Genomic DNA, 20151 nt, shown 5'->3' with positions numbered 1-20151 from the left:
AATGATTTAACTATAGAAGGCAATTCCTTTTTAAAGATATCATGTATTCCATGCTGAGCTAAGTCACTTCAGTTGTGTTCAATTCTTTGCTACCCTATGGACCGTAGCCTACCAGGTTCCTCTGTCCATGGCATTCTCCAGGCAAGAATACTGGAGGGAGTGGCTATGCCCTCCTCCAGGGGATCTTCCTGACCCTGGGATTGAACTTGAGTCATCTCTTTTATGTCTTCTGCATTGGCCGGCAGGTCGTTTACCACTAGCACCACCTGGGAAGCCTGAGATATCATGTATATAAACCCATTATTCTCAAAGTTTCCAAACTTGAGAGGAGTAACCTCCACTTTTATTGCCCATTGTCACCTAGTCTTTCTCATATTTATCCCTAGTCATAGCTGGCCTTCCTGGGAACATGTCCATGTAATTGACACTCTAACATTTAACTAAAGTATTTTTAAAATTGTCATTTAAAAAAGACTCTCCCTAAGGGTTGAAGAGAAAATAATCACTGAGGATAGTGATTAAAGCCATGAAATTAAAAAAAAAATGCTTGCTCCTTGGAAGAAAAGCTATGACAAACCTAGACAGCATATTAAAAAGCAGAGACATCACTTTGCCAACAAAGGTCTCATGATCAAAGCTATGGTTTTTCCAGTAGTCTTGAATGGATGTGAGAGTTGGACCAGAAGGAAGACTGAGCTCCGAAGAATGATGCTTTTGAAATGTGGTGTTGGAGAAGCCTCTTGAGGGTCCCTTTGACTGCAAGGAGATCCAACCAGTCCATCCTAGAGGAGATCAGTCCTGGGTATTCATTGGAAGGACTGATGCTAAAGCCCAGGCTCTGATACATTGGCTACTTCATGTGAAGAGCCAGTTCACTGGAAAAGACCCTGATGCTGGGAGAGATTAGGGAAGGAAGAGAAGGGGGCAACAGAGGATGAGAGAGTTGAATGGCATCACTGACTCAATGGACATGAGTTTGAACAAACTCTGGGGAGATTGTGAAGGACAGGGAAGCCTGGCACGCTGCCATTCATGGGACTGCAAAGAGTCAGACAACACTGAGCGACTGAACAACAACAACACTGATTAGCTGAAACTGGGTATCAACTGCGTTTGCCCCTATATGTGTCAGGCCCCTCACCTTCCCCTAGAGTCCTTTAACAGCAGTTTCTATCCTCAGGCTCTCACCTTCTTTATTGAATACCCCTCAGATGTAAGCCTTACCAAGACCAGAAACTCCAGCTCCTCTCTCCTCTAGAATTCAGCCACCAGGAAAGAAATAACATGATATTCCTGAGAAGAATGTCCTACTCCCAGCTAAAACATCTGTATAGTTGGACCTAATGCTTAACACATCATCAAGAACCATCTACACCAGTGACCAGTAATGCCAGCAACTCTCGTGGATTGATTACATTATGCTTAACAAAAAATATGTACAAAAGTGGCTTCCAAGTATCTTCCTCACACACACACACACAAATAGCTTTTAGACTAGGAACCAAAATGAAATGGAAAAAAAAAATCCACAATATTAAATAGTTTGGTTTTTTTTTTTTTTTCCCCCGAATTAAAGAAGTTTTTTAAATTGCCAGGGCCCAGTTGCTGAGTGTTTGTGTTTGTGTGTTGTTTTGTATGATGTTATTTCATTGTAGTCATGGACACTTAAGAGCAGTTTTCACATGTACTATATTAAGATCACCTTAATTACACATCTACTCTGTAATAAATAAACTAATGTTTTATTGTCAATTTAAGGCATCACCAAACATTTGCTGACACTTTCAAAGAAAAAATAAAAAGAACACACAGTGAATTGCCTCAGAGTCAGAAGAGTGTTATGCCAAGCATAAGATTTACATGGATTTTGAAATACTTTTGTTTTGTAAGATATAGATTCAGTTATCTGTGGAAACAGCTTTACATCTAAATTCACAGAGAATATCTTTTTTCTCTTGTTCGTTTCGCTTGTACATTGACCCATGTTTTTCCATGCATGTAAACAAAAGAAATAAAAGTTTTTTTTCTCTCACAGTCCATTTTTTCATTGTTTGAAAATAGTTTTTTTTATTGTTCATTGTGTTTCTTCAAACAACCAGTTGTTTCCATATTCATTTGCTATACACTGTTTTCAGACTTTCTAGTGCCCTGTTTGAAAGACCATCTGTGGTCATCAGTTTCCAGTAGCTGCTTAAAATATGACACTTAAAGCTGAGTTTAATATTTGTGGGTGAGGGTATCTCTCTCTTTCTGTGGCAGGGACATTAATTCTTTTAATGAAATGTTGGTTTTCATTAGCTATTTCATCCACTATGTCACATGTTGGATTTTTTAATTGAATCATAATGGTGTTTCCTTTATTTTATGTATATCAACATCTTTGAATTTTTATATTTTAATCTAATGTGCATTATTTGAAATAGAAAAATATATATATAGTCAGGGAAACTGTTAGGTTTAAGCCAGAGAAAAATCTTTGTACTCTGTCATTTGATCTAGAAGAGGTAAGAGACCTGGGGACATTGATGAGGCATTATACTGAATGAAAAAAAAAAAAGTGTGGACACAGAGTGTTTTAAAATTTCAGAGAAAGTGATTTTGGTTAGTTTAATTTAAAACCATAATCAGATATCACTTCACACCAGTCAGGATGACAATTACTTGTTAAAAAAAAAATACAGTACTTGTGGGCAAGGATATGCAGAAATCAGAAGCTTGGTTTACTGTTGGTGAGGTTGAAAATTGTATAGTTGTTATGGGAAACAATATGGAGGTTACTCAAAAATTAATCATGAAACTACCATATGATCCAGCAATTTCACTTGTGGGTGTTTATCCAGAAGACTTGCTTTTGGATTAACATTGACATATTCTTTGTAGTGCTATTCCCAAGAAGTTGAAGCGTTCTAAATACCTATCAATAGATGAATGAATAAAGAAAATGTCGTCTATTCATGGGGCTTCCCCGGTGGATCAGCAGAAAAGAATCTGCCTGCAATGCAGAAAACTTGCAGGAGACATTGGTTCGATCCCTGGGTTGGGCAGATCCCCTGTAGTAGGAAATGGCAACCCACTCCAGTATTCTTGCCTGGAGAACCCCATGGACAGAGGAGCCTGACAGACTACAGTCCATGGGGTCACAAAGAGTTGGACAAGACTCAGCAATTCAACAGCAATGTACAATGGGATGGTTTTTACCCTTAATAAAGAAGCAGGTTCTGCAATATGTGACAACATGGAGGAACTTTGAGAAATTTATTCTAAGTGAAGTGAGCTAGTCACGGAAAGACAAATATTGTGTGGTTCTACTTATGCGAGGTATCTAAAATAGTCAAATACATAGAATAAAAAAGGGACTTCCTTGGTGGTTCAGACCATAAAGAATCTGCCTGCAGTGTGAGAGACCTGGATTTGATCGTTGCGTTGGGAAGATCCCCTGGAGGAGGGCATGACAACCCACTCCAGTATTCTTGCCTGGAGAATCCCCACGGACAGAGCAGTCTGGTGGGCTACTGTCCATGGGTTTTCAAAGACTCCGTGATACCTGAGTGACTTTCACTCACTAGCTAGAATCAAAAAAAGGAATAGTGGTTCCAGGAGCTAGGGGTGGAAAGAAATGGGAAGTTACTCATCAAGGATCATAACGTTTCAGTAAAGTGTGAGGTGTTCAGTTCTAAAGATTGTATAACATTGCACCTAGAGTGACCAGCACTCTATGTATTATATACTTATAAACATTTGTTACAAGGGTAAGTCTCATGTTGCTGCTGCTGCTGCTGCTGCTGCTAAGTCGCTTCAGTCGTGTCCAACTCTGTGCGACCCTATAGATGGCAGCCCACCAGGTTCCGCCGGCCCTGGGATTCTCCAGGCAAGAACACTGGAGTGGGTTGCCATTTCCTTCTCCAGTGAATGAAAGTGAAAAATAAAAGTGAAGTCGCTCAGTCCTGTCTGACTCTTCGCAACTGCATGGACTGCAGCCTACCAGGCTCCTCCATTCATGAGATTTTCCAGGCAAGAGTGCTGGAGTGGGTTGCCATAAGTGTTCTTAAAACAAGAAAACAACAACAACAACAAAAATAAAAGCATACTTTCAATGAAATTAATATTTCATTCTAGACTTTGTCTGATAAGTTGTATATGACAAGTGTTTTATAAATAGAAACAATGAGCTAACTGATCACACTATCTTGGGATCATGTTAACCTAAGAACCTTTTTTATATTTAGACTATAAAAGCCTGCTGTGTGTATTAATGTAGTCTTTATCTTTTACATAGCATTTCTCTTACAAGCCACATTTTATTGACAAGTTAAAAATGGTTTTGCACAGTATCCTCTTTGATTTTAAAATAATACACATTCTCAATCTCTAAAATAGCGGTTCTCAATGGGGATGTTTTTTCCCCAGAAGATGTTTGGCGCTGTCTAGAAATATTTCTGGTTTTCAGCTGTGCATGAATGTGGGGGTGATGCTATATCTAGTGGATAAAGACCAAGGATGCTGCTAATTTTCCTGCATGTACAGTTTCACAGTGGTCAACAGAGAATTATCTAGTGCAACTTGTCAGTGGGGCCAACATTGAGAAATTCTGCACTAGAATTTAAAACATTGTAATGTGTGAATAATTATTTTTAACTATGTTTTTTCAGACATGAAAATGCCAACTTTGCAGATTCTGCATAATTGTAGTTCGTTATGTGAAATATGCCGTTCACCTATCTGAATTAATCTGATTATAGGGTGTGGGTGGTGTTTGTATATGCTTGGCACGTATTTCTAAATGAACGGCTACTGTTTAAATGCTAACATCAGTATATTTATTCCATTGTAATAAATTTAGTAAATTTCTTATACATAATATTTTGATACATTTCAATTTACCACATTATGGAAAATGAAAAACTGATCATATCATCAGTGAAAATAATCACCAATACTAAAGACATTTTAATATTAATTCTAGAATTTAAGGATAAATGCGTAATGATGTCTGTTCATTAATATATGTATTGTCTTTGTCTAAATCCTATAGATTTAGGAACATATTCTTTAAAAAAATTACTGTATTTTTAAAAAATGTCAGTTGATATATGTTCAATTGTCTCTTTAATTTTGTGTACAGATTTTCTTAAGCAGAAAATTTCAGGCATTGAAAAATTATGAGAAACAAGAATTTTAAGGTATGTTCTCATGATAAAGCATGAATCTGTCGCAAAATATTAAGCAAAGATATAAAGTGAGAAATGTTTGGATACTGAGATATGTCTCAAAGCTTAAAGGGGGAAAAGTGGTATATATATGGGGCTTCCCAGGTGGTGCTGGTGGTAAGAACCTACCTGCCAATGCAAGAGATGTAAGAGATGCAGGTTTGACACCTAGGTTGGAAAGATCCCCTAGAGGAGTGCGTGGCAACTTACTTCAGTATTCTTGCCTGGAGAATACTGAAGGGCGGGGGAGTCCTGCTCTGCCCACGTGCTCCGGCAGTCGCCACGGTGGCCACTGCTGCGCTCGGGAGGGGCGGCGGCTGGGGGGTCCGGTACCCCAAGGCTCCCTCTCGGATCGCTAGAGAAGGCGTTCTCACCGAGGGCGCGCCGTCCCTCCCCCGGACCGTCTCGACAGAGGAGCCTGGCAGTCTTCAGTCCATGGGGCTGCATGGAGTCAGATATGACTGAAGGGACTTAGTGTGCATGCACACATGCATATATATATATATATACACATATATATATATATATACACATATATATATATATATACACATATATATATATACACATTCTTACTGGGAGGGAGAAGAAGGTTTTTTGCCTGCTTTCTGGCATACCACATGGCTCAGAGGTTAAAGCATCTGCCTCCAGTGGGGAGACCTGGGTTTGGTCAGGAAGATCACCTGGAGAAGGAAATGGTAACCAACTCCAGCATTCTTGCCTGGAGAATCCCATGGATGGAGAAGCCTGGTAGGCTACAGTCCACGGGGTCGCAAAGAGTCGGATACGACTAAGCAACATCACTCACTTCACTAATGTGACAAACTGGAACACTAGAACATGCAGAGGGCAAGAAGTGGGAGTCATTAAGTGAGGGGAATCTAAATGAAAGGGGAGCGAGGTTAGTCACAAGTCATGTCTGACTCTTGGGACCCAGTGGATTATTGCCCACCAGGCTCCTCTGTCCATGGGATTCTGCAGGCAAGAACACTGGAGTGGGTTATCATTTCCTTCTCCAGGGGATCTTCCTGACCCAGGAATCGAACCTGGGTCTCCTGTACTGGGGCAGAGTCTGTATCAGCTGAGGTACGAGGGAGGCCCCAGTGGAGAATGCCGATAAATGGAAGGCGAGTTTTCCAGGGCCCAAGTCAAGAGATTTTCTTATATATGCAGTATAAATGCAGCTAGAAGTGCTGAGGGGAATGTAAGAATCCAACTGAAGATGGGCCCCAAATTAGGTCTGTTCAGTTCAGTCGCTCAGTCATGTCCGACTCTTTGCGACTCCATGAATCGCAGCACGCCAGGCCTCCCTGTCCATCACCATCTCCCGGAGTTCACTCAGACTTATGTCCATTGAGTCAGTGATGCCATCTAGCCATCTCATCCTCTGTCGTCCCCTTCCCCTGCCCCCGATACCTCCCAGTATCAGAGTCTTTTCCAATGAGTCAACTCTTCGCATGAGGCGGCCAAAGTACTGGAGCGTCAGCTTTCGCATCATTCCTTCCAAAGAAATCCCAGGGCTGATCTCCTTCAGAATGGACTGGTTGGATCTCCTTGCAGTCCAAGGGACTCTCAAGAGTCTTCTCCAAAACCACAGTTCAAGCACATCAATTCTTTGGCGCTCAGCCTTCTTCACAGTCCAACTCTCACATCCACACATGACCACAGGAAAAACCATAACCTTGACTAGACGGACCTTAGTCGGCAAAGTAATGTCTCTGCTTTTGAATATGCTATCTAGGTTGGTCATAACTTTCCTTCCAAGGAGTAAGCATCTTTTAATTTCATGGCTGCAGTCACCATCTGCAGTAATTTTGGAGCCCCCCAAAATAAAGTCTGACACTGTTTCCACTGTTTCCCCATCTATTTCCCATGAAGTGATGGGACCGGATGCCATTATCTTTGTTTTCTGAATGTTGAGCTTTAAGCCAACTTTTTTGCTCTCCTCTTTCACTTTCATCAAGAGGCTTTTTAGCTCCTCTTCACTTCCTGCCATAAGGGTGGTGTCATCTGCATATCTGAGGTTATTGATATTTCTCCTGCCAATCTTGATTCCAGCTTGTGTTTCTTCTAGCCCAGCGTTTCTCATGATGTACTCTGCATATAAGTTAAATAAGCAGGGTGGCAATATACAGCCTGGACGTACTCCTTTTCCTATTTGGAACCAGTGTGTTGTCCCATGTCCAGTTCTAACTGTTGCTTCCTGACCTGCATACAGATTTGTCAAGAGGCAGGTTAGGTGGTCTGGTATTCCCATCTCTTTCAGAATTTTCCACAGTTTATTTTGATCCACACAGTCAAATTAGGTCTGTATGTATAGGATATTATCTGCTGGCTTCTTTCTCCTCTCTCTAAGGTATAAAGATGCTGGCTGTAAAGGGAGTAAGTTTACTCTCAGGTTTGAAAGGGTGTGAAAGTTCAGAGTAGCTATTCAGAGCAAAGAAGCCAGCTGTAGACATTGACTAGAAGGCTGAAGAGTTCACCTGAATGGTACCGATCTACATAATCTGCAAACTCTTTGATATTTCTAGTCTAAAAGAGAGTTAAAGGGCATATTAAATATTAAACGGTCTCTTTCAAAGTGTTCTTGAAAATGCAGTTTAGGTGTCATTTCAAGTTATTGCTGAAGCTTGAGTTGATTATTAGTAGGCTTCTGTCAACAAGCACAGTTATAGATACTGAACACATTATTTTTTCTATTGTAAGGCGTGCTTTTATTTTTTCCTATTTTAAAAATAAAGAATAAGACCATTTTTATTTATATGCATTTTATACTACTAAACTGAATAAACATTCATGATGCCTTTCTTACTTGAATTGAAGGAGAGAGAGTGAGCTTACTACACTTAGAAAATGAAAATCTCAGTAGACAATCTGAATGGAAACATTTAATTAATTCATTCATTGATGAGCTGGAGTTTAGGCAGTTGTTACTGCTTATCTTAAATCACAGAATCTATTTTGTAGCTTCTATTTATTTTGAAACCTGTACTGGGGCAAAATAGTAGAAATTACATAGTATTGGGATTTGTTGGATGTTTAAATTATAAATTTGGTTGGACAAGTGGTTATCTGTTAAAGGTTGCCTTTGTACAGAGTCTGGACTGCTGTTATTGAATAATGTTAATCCATATGTTAAATTTTTATGAGGAACTTTAAAAATAATTATTTAAAGTGTTCTGATGTTCAAGTTCTGTAATATCACTATAATATGACTAGTACTTTAGTTCAATACTGGTATTTATTATGTATTTTACATTGGAGAGCAGACACAATAGAGAGGATAGTTAGAACCAACTTTAAAAGGTAGAGCTTGTCTAGGCACCTTTATTCCAGATAAAAGTCCAGTTCTCAGGTAATGATGGAGTGAACTGTCATTCATATGTTTACTTGGTTATCAGAAGTGGTCAAATGAAAAATTACAGCATTTAATTTGAAGGAAGAAGAGATTTAAGTGAGGAAATGTCATGAAGGAGAGAGAATATCTGTTTTATTTTTGGCCATCAGTTTATAGCGAAGTGTCAGCAAAGATGAAGGATAGCAGTTGGGGAGACTTAAAATTAATGTCAGTGTCTCAAGTCCTTTATTTGTTTTGTTGTTGTTGTTATGTTTCTCTAAGTGTGGGCTTCCCAGGTGGCTAAGTGGTAAAGAACTCACCTGCCAATGCAGGAGACACAGGTTTGATCCCTGGCTCAGGAAGATCCTCTCTAAAAGGAAATGGCAATCCACTCCAGTATCCTTGCCTGGAAAGTCCATGGAAAGAAGAGCCTGGAGGCTATAGTCCTTCAGGTCACAAAAGAGTCAGACACAACTTAGCGACTAGACAACAACACAAAGTTATTTCCATCTGCAGAAAGTTGGTTAATGTCAGCATCTCAAGTCTTTTTTGTTGTTGTTGTTGTTATTTTTCCCTAAGTATACAGAAGTGGGAGCTTCATCCATAATATCATAGTCATAGAACATATATTTTAACCACAGTAATAAAACCATAAAAAAGAACACTTGGATGGTGAGTTGCAAGTTTTGAGTTTAAACACAGTTTTGTTATCCCACTACAGTATACATCTAACATCTACTAAGTGTTGTGTATTAGGAAGATGGGAACAGCAGCATTCCTGTTCTTTCAAGATAGTGACTAGGGAGGAAGCTAAGGGAGATAAATAAATACCTGAATGATTAGAATATTGTGATGAATAGGGGAAGAGATATAATTCTTATTTATGTGGATATTGAGACTCAGAGATAAAAATTGACTCTACCTAGGGTATTAGGCTAGAGAGGGCAATGGCAACCCACTCCAGTACTCTTGCCTGGAGAATCCCAGGGATGGTGGAGCCTGGTGGGCTGCCATCTGTGGGGTTGCACAGAGTCGGACACGACTGAAGCGACTTAGCAGCAGCAGCAGCAGCAGCAGCAGCAGGATATTAGGCTAGTAAAAAGTAAAGTTGGAATTCAAAACTTTTCCTTTTCTAGTTCCACAGCCAGTATCTTTTCCTAGTTTTCGTAGTAATTAAATGTATTTAATTATGTTTTAACTTATTTTACCCAATATAGTGACATTTATTTTTTATAAGTATTAAATAGGTCTGTCAGCATATTTTCCCCCTAATTATTTGACAATGACCTTGTTTACCTTTGCATAATATTAACTTGCAATATCTTTTAGTTTTATTAATTTATTTGGAACATCTTTCTTGATTATTCTGCACATTCCAATTTATGGCCTATAAAGTAATGTGATATCTCGAAATGAAACATAATCTATTGATATCTCAACACAGCTACTATATATTGATTTGGATCTCTACAAATTTCTTGTGTTGAATCCTAACCAAGTGCCCTGGGATGTGACTTAATTTGGAGATAAAGTATTGACAGAGATAATCAGGGCTTCCCAGGTGGCACTAGTGATAAAGAACCCACGTGCCAGTGCAGGAGACATAAAAGATGTGAGTTCAATCCCTGGGTTGGAAGATCCCCTGGAGGAGGGCATGGCAACCAATTCTGGTATTCTTACCTAGAGAATCCCATGGACAGAGGAGCCCGGCAGGCTACAGTCCATGGGGTCACAAAGAGTCGGACATGGCTGAGGGACTGAGCACACAGCACAGAGATGATCAAGTCAAAATGAGATCATTAGGGTGGGCCATAATCTAGTGTGAATGGGGTCCTTATAAAAAGGGGAAATTTAGAGACAGACTGGTGCACAAAAAGAAAACTGTGTGAAGATGAAGGTAGGGATCTGGGGTATCAGCAGAAGCCATGGGATGGCTAGGTCTGGATACAGGCATGGGGTATTTGCCCAAATAATTGTGTTTTGGTATCAGCCAGGAAGAAGGCAAAAATAAAGGATATGAGGGAGATAATAACAGGTAGATGGACATCAGGAAGTGATCTCTTCCCTGAGAACTGAAGGGTCCTAGGAGGTGCCTGGCAAAGAACTTGGGGGAAAACAAATCTCAGCAGAAGGAATAGTACTGACGAAGGCCCTGAGTTTTTAAATGTTAGTACCTGTTAGAAATAAAGACCCTGGGGCTACAGCATAGTGACTGTGGAGACTCTGAGGATGCACATACATACAGGGCTAAGGCTATACCAGCCCCTCAAGGACAAGTTAAAAACTGTGACATTACTCCAAGCACATAACTTTCATCAGCCTTGAATTCTCAGTCTAAGCATCAGTGTAGTAAACGAGATCCAGTTCAGGTGTTTTGAAGAACGGTGTCGATCTTTCTTCTGGGCATTCTGAGAAAACAGGTCAAGGATCTCTATGGAATGTGCTGTGCTAAAAGCCACTTAGATGTCTTTTCTCCAAAGTTCTCAATTACAGCACTCATTAAAAATTTCACTTGCTTCCTTTTATTGATGTATTGATTCTGCCTCCTGCCCTGTTATGGTTTATTATTATTTATTTCCTTTTTCTCCACAAAGAGCACCCTGCCACCCATGTGCAAGTGGACACCAATCATGCTAGGCCATTCTAAGAATTACTACAGGTTCTGAACCCTCTGGGACTTCCTAGGCAGCACTGTGGTAAAAAATCCACCTGCCAATGAAGGAGACACAAGAGACATGGGTTTGATCCCTGGGTCGGAAAGATCCCCTGGAGAAGGAAATGGTGGTCCATTCCCATAGTCTTGCCTGGAAAATTCCATGGACAGAGGAGCCTGGTGGGCTGCAGTTTCTCTGAGAAGTGTAGTTTTGTGTCACTTTGATTGTTTGTTCACTAGAAATTCACCAGAGAAGGCGATGGCACCCCGCTCCAGCACTCTTGCCTGGAAAATCCTATGGACAGAGAAGCCTGGTGGGCTGCAGTCCATGGGGTCGCTAAGAGTTGGATACAACTGAGCGACTTCACTTTCACTTTTCACTTTCATGCATTGGAGAAGGAAATGACAACCCACTCCAGTGTTCTTGCCTGGAGAATCCCAGGGACGGGGGAGCCTGGTGGGCTTCTGTCTACGGGGTCACACAGAGTCGGACACGACTGAAGTGACTTAGCAGAAAGTCACAGTGACAGTTTCTGGTACTAAAATCAGGAATCATGTTCCGCAATATTTAGAAACATTAATCTCAGGTCTCCGCACATGGTTTTCAACTTAATGGAACTTTGAGTAGTGGTGGGATTTTTATTGTATTTTCCTATATGTTAACCTAGACATCATATCAGATAAGAACTTGGTTTTTAGACTGCTTGATTACTCTACCATCACCTCTTTTCTAGGGCCGTGTCACTTCCAAATAATAGAAAATTAAATTAGAGCATAAGAGGACTTTGTTCCTTGATTTCTCTGTAATGCAAATATTAGCTTGAAAACCCCAAGTCATATGGGCTTTGTTTCTTTCATTTTAATTAAATGAACCCCAGACTTAAAGAACTAGTGCTTTATTGCTTCCATCTGAATCTGATCTGTGAACCACAAAAGCCCCTAAAACAGCAACCACTAAAACAACGAACACTTTTAAACAATGTCCACAAACATCATGAACTATGATTGCATTGCGTGAATACTTCTAATTCTCTTCATTTTTAAATAGGTTCCTCTTCTTTACAGTGTTTCTACTCATGAAATCTCACTTGTTATTAAAAATGATGGCTTGAAATGTTATTTCTATAATCAGTATACACTGCAGTTCCCAGATTCCCAAGTTATCAAGGATGGCTATCACTGGGCGATATTCAATATTAATACTTTCAAGTCTGTTGAGTTCTAATTATTGTTCAAGGTCACAAAACTGCTTGATTATTTTGATGGGAATGCATTTATTGGTAAGTTATATATCAGTGAATTTCAGCAAGTTAGACAAAGGAGTGTTCTATTTCATTTCAAAGATAATTTTAATTCACTAACTCTTAGCTAGATTGATGTTACTAATAAAAATTAAGAGCTCCCCAATGCATGTCATGTGTACCAAATGACCTCATTAAATAGGTATATGGAGAACAGATGCCTCTATGACCTGCCTCCAGATTTACTGAGCAGGGAGTGTCCTTGTTTTAGTGTCCCTATGAAGAGTAGATGAATTTCAAATTAGGGACACAAGGACAATATTTTCTCATGAGATGTTTTCTATGCAGATGGAAAAATTCAGAATGATACTAAGATTCATCTTTTGCTGATGAATTTATCATTTTCAAGTCAATAAATGTTCAATTTTATATTCAAATTTCAATCTCTGAAATATTTTATATTAGGATGTACTTTATTCGCAATAGAGATTACTGTAAATTCATATTTGTAAATAATAACACACTTTAAAATGACTTTTGATTTGAATTGCACCTTATTCGTACTCATGACTTGAAATGCATTGTTTTTCCATAACATATATATGTTTCTAAGATGTCTCAAACAGTTGTTTTTTGTTACTATTGCCACTGCTCTGCTCTTGTTATGGGTGGCATAGTTTTCTGTCAGCTAAGAAATAATGTAGCTGTTAAAACATTGCTTAACTTTTTGTCATAGTTCTGACAGTGTCTAAGTGTACAGAAAAATTCAATATAAAGTAACATTGTAAAATTAATTTTCTAATGATATATTTTAGGTTGACTTTCCTTATGTTTTGAGTCTTTTACTTAAAAATAATTAGGAATTTAGCATGATTTTAGAATCAGTTATATTTTAAAGATATTATGTATGTATATATATATAGAGAGAGAGAATACATATATATATTCAATTGAAAGCTGTAACAAATGTATGAAATTTGGTGATGTGTTTAATGTACTTACACACTGTTGGATGGTTTTAATGCTTCTGTGGAAATCCAAAATTACTCTGTTATTGATTGAAAGTGCTCATTTGATCTTAGCACTTTGAGAGGACCACAGCCTAAGTATAGCATATGTTATAGATCTTCTCTATTGAGGCTTTCCTTTTATTATTGTCTAAATGCTTGCTTTCAGAAATCATTAAAAATATGTGCATCATGTTAAGTTTATCTCAAATATAAACTATCAAGAAAGGAGTTATCTGCATATACAAGTTGGTAGTAAATTTTATAATATATTTGTGAAACCAAAAATTAATTAAACATGTAAACTTACTAGGCAGTATGTATTTTACTAGATGATATGTATAAATGTAAAATTTAATAATCAGATATAATTACCTTCCAAGCTAGCGTGAGAGGGAGAATGGTATTCAATTAAAATGATTAATTAAAATACTTTTTATAGGAAAAGATAAACTCTTTATAAACATATATCAAAAGGGAACTGTGTACCATATTTCCATATAAAATATGATAACTAAGTTAATGAATATTGTGAGTATAAATTTTACATTATGTGTGTGATGTGTAGACATTGGAATGATGGGGATCATTTTAAGGATGAACATTTTCTAATATTTCACTCAGTTCTTCTCAAAATGTGCAGAAAACTTTAGGAAAATCCAAACCCTGATATTGGCCTTGCTCTTCAGTTGCTCAGTCATGTCCAGCTCCATGTGGGTCCATGGAATGTAGCCTGCCAGAGTCCTCTATTCATGGAATTTTCCAGGCAAGGATACTGGAGTGCAGTGTCATTTCCTACTCCAGGGGATCTTTCCTATCCAGGGATCTTAAGAATGAGTATTTTCCAGTAATATTTCACTCAGTTCTTCTCAATATGTATGCAAACCTTTAGAAACATCTAAACCCTGATCTTACTCAAAAATTAAATCCAAAACATTCTGTATATACTTTTGCATCATAATATCTTTATGCAGGCAATTTGTAAAACACGGGCATAAATCTTTATCTGTATAAATCTGATTCTGTTTACATTAATTATATAAAAATGTCTTAAATTACTTGAAAACAAGTAAAAAGCTGACTTCCACAGATAACCTGAGAACATATTCATGATATAGAAGAGACATAGTTGAGTGATATTACTGTATCTGTAAAATAATAATATTTTAATAAACACAATTGGTATACATATTTGTATTTGTTGTGTTTATGTTTATATGATAATGGGGATTGGGCTTATATACCACACCTTGTTAATATTGGTTTAATGGGGTACTAGTATTATGTATATTGGGTAGAGACTGTGGAGTTGTGTTTGGGATATGTAAGGAAACAAATTAATTCCTTTGTCTTCAAAATCATGCTTTATTTGTAAAGCTCACGCTCCTCAAAAAAAAAAAATCAATCTTCTAACTGAGGAACTTGATTTTGGTGTATTTATCATGCTTCTCTAACTCTCTAGAATACAATAAATTAATACAAAATATGTTTACATATATTCAGACCTCCCCCATCATCATGGTAGAAAGAATATTCATAACATAAGTGCGTTGACTAAATTATGGCAAGATAAAAATGTGTATTTCTATTATCCACTTGTTATGCTTCAATTTCAAGAAGATTAAAACGGGGTAAACATTTTTCATCAGGAGTTTACATAGTATCAGTAGTTAAAGACTTCTCCGAAAGTCATTATTTTGTTTCCTTCTGTTCAAGTATAAATTTATCTGTGTTAACCTTCCTCAGAGATCAACAACTATCAACTTTTAAGGACAATATGAATAAAATCTACAACCCATCTTAATGACATGGCCTGTTGTATTGGTAAAACTACTTCCCATAGTATGGATTATTAATTGAAGAATGAGATATCTATTAGTTATAATGATACCTATGTAAACATCTAGATAAGTACTGATTCACTTTGTCATTTTAAGTCATTCACTTTAAGTAATGATGAAGATAATTTGTAATATATTTGTTGACATATTTTGAGAAATTTTAGGATTTTTTTTGGCCTTTAGTTAAATCTTGTTGGGGTATGTTTTAAATATTAGAAACTTGTATGTTGTTATTTATAAGGGTATCATTATTAGAAAACACTAACAATTATAGATTATCACAGACTTGATTTGGACCAAGAACCTTAATATTTTGGAGAAAAGCAGGTAAAGAAAGCATGAAAGGAGAATTTAAGAATTTATAAGATAAAATTTTCTCTCTTGGCAGTTAAGAATTTGAATTTGTGACAGCTTATTCCAAATTACTTCCTTCTCAAAGATAATGGAAAATGATTGGTTGTAATAAATGTGATTTATTTTTACTTTAATTTTCAAAAGTGTGTTTAAAATTGACACTTTATGAAAGTAATCAAGATGAATGCTTTTTGGTGTTCAGTGAAAGAAGTTTAAACAGTGTTTCACAAAAGCATGTAAACACATCCCACTCCATACTCTTTAAAATACTTGTATAACATAATTTACATGTATAAAGTAGCATTCAGTTTTATTGAATTAAAGAATTGGTGGTTCCAACCTACAGTGGATGTGTGAGAGACATCGGTGTAAAGATGAGATTTATTTACTTGTTTGTTTATTTCACTGTATTTGTTTAAATAACTTTCTCCATGATTGCTCATTTTATTTCAGCTTTTTCAACTAGAACTTATCCTATAAAGTTACAAGATTAAAAGGTATTGTAAACCAGAAAGAAAAACACCAATACAGTATACTAACACATATATATGGAATTTAGAAAGATGGTAATGATGACCCTGTATGCGAGACAGCAAAAGAGACACAGATGTGTAGAACGGACTTTTGGACTCTGTGGGAGAGGGAGAGGGTGGGGTGATTTGGGAAAATGGCATTGAAACATGTATACTATCATGTAAGAAACGAATTGCCAGTCTATGCTCGATACAGGATACAGGATGCTTGGGGCTGGTACACGGGGATGATCCAGAGAGATGATATGGGGTGGGAGGTGGGAGGGGGGTTCATGATTGGGAACTCATGTACACCCGTGGCGGATTCATGTTAATGTATGGCAAAGCCAATACAGTATTGTAAAGTAAAATGAAGTAAAAATAAAAATTAAAAAAAAAAGAAAAAAGAAATTATGAAGAGAAAAAATAAAAGGTATTGTAATAGGTATTTGGCACCCATTTTTTAAGTGCTAACATAAATATACATAGGGGTTGAACTTGTCCTAAAACAAAGATGTTGGGAAAGGAAAAAAGGGATTGAATGGTTTAATAATAACTTAAAGCTCAACCATAGAAAATATTTTTAATATTTGAGAGATTTCATTTTGATATAATGGATATTGATTTATTATATTTTTGCTCGACAGTCAAGGTGCAGTGCACCATGCTTCAAGGTTAGGGTGCAAGGGTGAATACAACTTGGTTTGCATCATAAAGGTGCATTAACCAGAAAATAAAAATGCATGACCAAATAAGGGTTAAATCATTATCTCCTTCCAAAGTAATAACTGAAGTTTGTCCTATGATATTTGTGATATTGCATATTTTTATGCAGTGAGCCAATGACAATTTTTTTTCATATCCTTTTCTGTATAATTATCTGGCTAATGGATGCACCAAAAATTCTTTAAATTGTTAATAATTTATTTTGTAATGTAACTTTGATTTATGTATTTATAAAACATATTTTCATACCACTGATCATTATTTTCACTACTAGCTTAAACAGGTAGGTCATAATAAAAGGTAGAGTACTATCATATTTCCATGGACAAATGTCATCCCCAAATTACTCCATGAAATATATACTTGGTAATTTCAAAAGGAATGCACATTTACCTGACTTTTTAAAAACTGATTTCATCAGAAGACATACTCTAAATATTGAATATGAAAAATACAGTTGTAATCATATATTCATTATGGAAAATGTTCAGAAACTCCTTGAAACTCAGGTGAGTTTTTCACACTTTGAGTGATATGCTTTATGTACTGATGTCGTGCATGCTTAGTTGCTCAGTTGTGTTCAATTCTTTGTGACCCCATGGACCCTGGCAAGGCTGCTGTGTCCATAGAATTTTCCAGACAAGAATATTGGAGCAGGTTGCCATTTCCTACTCCAGGTGATCTTCCTGACGCAGGGATGGAATCCATGTTTTCTGCCTCGCAGGCAGATTCTTTGCCACTGTTCTACCTGGGAAGCCCCATGCACTGATGTTACCTGAAAACAATTGAATTTACTAGTTCATATACAAAACTAAATTTTGGGTGATTTATTGCTGCTTAATCAATACTGATGTGTCTTTTATTGTTTGCTGTGTCAGATCACTTTCTGAAAGCAAAGAGGATATGAGAATATGAATTACATATGAATATAATATTTATTCAACCTTGACAATTATAGAGACACTTATGGTTAAAGTTATCCTTTAAGGTTAGCTATCAACATTATCTCCATCCTTAATTTAAACATTTACCAATAGTAATAATTGCAAATACCAAAAAGGTTTTATTTTCTTCCCCATTGCAAAGAAGATGTTTCCTTTCTTAGCCTACCTGTACAATAATAGTACTTCCTTGCTACAGGTGAGATCTATAATAATATCTGGTGGTAATACTGGACCTACGTATCCACTCAAACACTTCTACATACACTTCTTTTAAACAGTGTTTTAGGAATTTTCAAAATGAAATATAAGATATAAAATATGGATCTGAGTAAAGTCTATGTTGCTGCTACTGTTTAAGGCCTGAGAAAATGGTAGGTGATAAAATAAAACTTCCAGGAGTAGAGACAAGAGATATAAAATAAGACAATTCAGATTGGATTTTTAAAATAATTTCCAGTCCTCCTGTGTCTACCTGAAGAAATTTTCTGATTTCTAAATGGTCCAGTGACACCTTCCATAGGGACATTCTCTGATAACCTAAGGCAGAGTTCACTATTCTTCTTTTTATGGTGTCCTATACCTTTGTTCCTTTTTAGCTTTCTAATGTTGCTCTTAACACATTGTCTTGCAATTACCTTCTTCATATGTTCTGTAAACACTGGCAGTTGTGTGTGTGTGGAAAGTGTATGAATGTGTTTCTATATGTGGGTGTATTAAGGGACATAAACAGATTCTGTGTATATATGTGTGATATATATATTATTATACATATACCTATAGATATACTATGTATATATACTATGTACATATACTATGTGTATATATATATCTATCTCATTCTACTGATGTGATTTTATTTTATATTTTAACTTTTGATTTTATATTGGGATACAGTTGATTAATAATGTTATAATAGTTTCAGGTCTATAAATATGTTCTTTTGGATACTAAAAATGTCACAAAATCACAACTGGCAAAGTGAACCAGTCGGGTTATTTTCCTGGTACCAGAAAATATGATTCCATTACATTTCATGGAACCTAGGAGAACTTACAAAAATCAAATTGCAAACAGATTCAAATATCGAATATCAGTAAGAGAAAAAGAAAAACATGGCTATAAAAATTAATAGAATAAGGATACAAAACGTTACTCTATATTTGTTCCTCTAAGTAAAAGTAAAACCAGTAAGCTAGGGAAAGCATCTATAGCTTTCTGAAATTTTTATCAAAGCTAAAATAGAATCATTTTACCACTTTATATATATTACATTCTATTTACCCATCTAATCAACATTTTAGTATTTGTCCATTTCAGTAACCATTCCCTGAAATCCTGAGTTTCAATTATCTGTAAAATAGGTACCCTATTGGTAATTCATATCATAATAATATTGATCAAAAAACTGTCCTGTACTGAGTTATGAGAGTATAGAGATTATATATTATATATGATAAAATTATGAGTAATTCTGGTGAAGATAGGAGATATAAAAAATATTATGTGAAATAGTAATGCAAAATCTCTTTCAGAAACTGTCAACAACATCCTGTGAAATTGAGTGGATAGATGAAATGGGGCAAAAGGGAGAAAATGTGAGTAATTATGTAGTGAGCAACTACAGACTGAATGGAGAAGTAGAACAATATATTTTGATCTAAAATGTAGTGGTGATAAATATGGTCAAGTTGTGCATTAAGAAGCAATTGTTGTTGCTGTTGTTCAGTTGCTCAGTTATATATGACTCTTTGCAACCCCACGAACTGCAGACTTCCCTGTCCTTCACCATCTCCTAGAGTGTACTCAAATAAATGTCTACTGAGTCAGTGATGCCATCCAAACATCTCATCCTCTGTCCTCCCCTTCTCCCACCTTCCATCTCTCCCAGCATCAGGGTCTTTTCTAATGAGTTGGCTCTTCGCATCAGGTGACCAAAGTATTGGAGCTTCAGCATCAGTGCTTCCAATAAATATTCATGGTTGATTTCCTTAAGGATTGACTGGTTTGATCTCCTTGCTGTCCAACGGACTCTCAAGAGTCTTCTCCAGCACAACAGTTTGAAAGCATCAGTTCTTTGGTGCTCAGCCTTTTTTAACTGTCCAACTCTCACATCTGCACATGACTATTGGAAAAACCATAGCTCTGACTAGATAAACTTTTTCAGCAAAGGTCCATCTAGTGAAGGCTATGGTTTTTCCATTGGTCATGTATGGATGTGAGAGTTGGACTGTGAAGAAAGCTGAGTGCTGAAGAATTGATGCTTTTGAACTGTGGTGTTGGAGAAGACTCTTGAGAGTCCCTTGGACTGCAAGGAGATCCAACCAGTCCA

At 36.8% G+C, this 20151-nt stretch overlaps 1 protein-coding gene across 2 annotated transcripts in view; it reads left to right on the top strand.

The window, feature by feature from the left end:
• The window catches only part of NCAM2 (neural cell adhesion molecule 2), a 605915-nt gene that overhangs the window by 57145 nt on the left and 528619 nt on the right, over nt 1-20151 (top strand). The gene's annotated exons all lie outside the window — the stretch shown is intronic.

The sequence above is a fragment of the Capra hircus genome, chromosome 1, assembly GCF_001704415.2.
Source record: "Capra hircus breed San Clemente chromosome 1, ASM170441v1, whole genome shotgun sequence".
In the NCBI taxonomy this organism is placed as follows: Eukaryota; Metazoa; Chordata; class Mammalia; order Artiodactyla; family Bovidae; genus Capra; species Capra hircus.
The sequence above is the reverse complement of the archived record's forward strand: the minus strand, read 5'-3'. Positions and strand labels throughout refer to the sequence as shown.